The sequence below is a fragment of the Petaurus breviceps genome, unplaced genomic scaffold, assembly GCF_028583685.1.
Source record: "Petaurus breviceps papuanus isolate PSGF00001 unplaced genomic scaffold, PetGlider_PUasm1.0 90604, whole genome shotgun sequence".
Taxonomy (NCBI): Eukaryota; Metazoa; Chordata; class Mammalia; order Diprotodontia; family Petauridae; genus Petaurus; species Petaurus breviceps.
In genome coordinates this window covers 2,770,912-2,772,903 of record NW_027187285.1, presented here as the reverse complement: position 1 = coordinate 2,772,903, position 1,992 = coordinate 2,770,912, and positions in this window count along the sequence as shown.

The following is a 1,992-nucleotide window of genomic DNA, read 5'->3' as shown; positions in this document are numbered from 1 at the left end:
TAACCAGAATTTGGCTCCTAAAATATTCGTGTGGGCTTCCTATGCAGGTCCCTGGGACTGGGACCTCATCATCCAGTCCTTTGTTACATAGGTTTTCAGTTCTGTTTCCCCGAATAGCTTGTGAGTCTTGAAGTATGAGGGAACCCTGTCTTATGCTTCTTTTGTTGCTATCTCAAAAGACCACTAACATCCACTGGTCATCTATTTTTTCCTTTGCCTTTAGATAACAAGGACTCTGTCCTTGTCATCTTTCCTGGGGTGGGCCTCAGTCAGCCCAGTTGTCCTATCAATGGTAGTGTGACACAGCTACTTCTCAGGGGGAGGGAAAGAGGAAGTGCCCAAGATGAAAGCCTGTTTAGTGAGAAAGCTGCAGAAATGAGATATCAGTCTGGTACACCCCTGGCTTTCAAAACTCTTTTCTAGGAATATTAAAAAAAAATTGCATGCAGTTAGCTAGAAATGATCTTAAAGGCCATGTTGTCCAACCCCTTCATTTTGCAGTGAAGAAATTTAGCCCTAGAGAGGTCAAATGATTTGCCCAAGTTTACACAGGTAATCACCATTAGAGCCCAGATTCAAAACCAGGTCTTTTGACCCTAAGTACCATGTTCTTTCTTCTATAACATAGTACCTTTGTGGAGGTGGGATGGTATAGTGGATAGTTTTGGACTTGGTCTCAGGAAAAATTTGACCCTCAGGGGCCAAAACTCTTCTTCCATACTTACTAACAGAATGTTCCTGGGAAAGTCACTTAACCCCATTAAATTTTGAACATATATACTGTCATATGGGCCATCTCCAGTTTTCCTGATCTAGATCTTGCCACTGGACCCAGATATCTCTGGAGGACAAAGTAAGGCTGATGACTTTGCACAGCCTTCTCTTAAATTCAATTCACTTGTAAGTCATGGCACCACCTTCCTGATGCCATGGACATCTCTGAGAATGAAGGACAAGCAACAAGAACAATATTGTTGTAGATAGGTTGCCCTCTGTTGGTGACCCTGACACTAAATTTTAGTGATACATTTGAACAAAATCAGACATAATGACATACTCTCACTCAAACTCTTTCACCTCTCTACCAAGGGAAAGGAAATGTACATCATCTATCTAGAAATGATCCTTTCTTTTTTAAGTATTTAAAATTAAGTATTTAAAAATTCTGAACTTAAATAAAATTAGCTTGTTCATATGGAAAGGTGAGATTGAATAAATAAATCAAGTTATACTATCCCACTTTAAGGGACAAAATGCCCTGCTACTTTAAGGAGGCAAGAACAAGTCTTAATTGATCACCCATTTTAGTTCAAGAGGTAAATGTCTTCAACAAAATTAAAGTGAAGTTGAAAGAGTTGAAAATAGCTGTTTCTAATGGCTAAGGAAACAGTCATGCCCTGTGGGGAGGAGAGCACCTCAGCTTTAGCCTTGGTTTCTTCCTTTCCCCCTCCTTGGCTGAAGAGGATCTTGCATGCTTCAAAGAGTTTGAAGTATTTTGAACTTCCCATCTTCCCACTGGTGTCCTAGAATAGTCCCTCCAAATTGCAATGGCTTATGACATTGCCTGCATTGGGATCAAAGGACAGACTCAATGTAGATTCACATTTCTACAAAGAGCTCAGAAAGGAAGCTACACCATCCTTAAGGGGAATTTCATGTGTACTCCACAAAGAGGAAAAAAGAACTTCCATCAAACAGAAATCATCAGTCACCTCTTCTTCTCTTGTGCTTGAGCTCATTTCCCCTTGGACTCTATATGTGAATATGAAAGAGTATGACACGGACTTTTGGGGGATGTTTTGTATCAATTCTATGACCTTAGCAAATATCTCTATCTAAAAACTGGTCAAATCTGGCTAATAGGATTGATTTTCAATGAATAATTTTGGCAATAAACCTCCAGTGGAGAATCATGAGCTATAACAGTAGAAAACATCTTCCCTTCCCTTCCCTTCCCTTCCCTTCCCTTCCCTTCCCTTCCCTTCCCTTCCC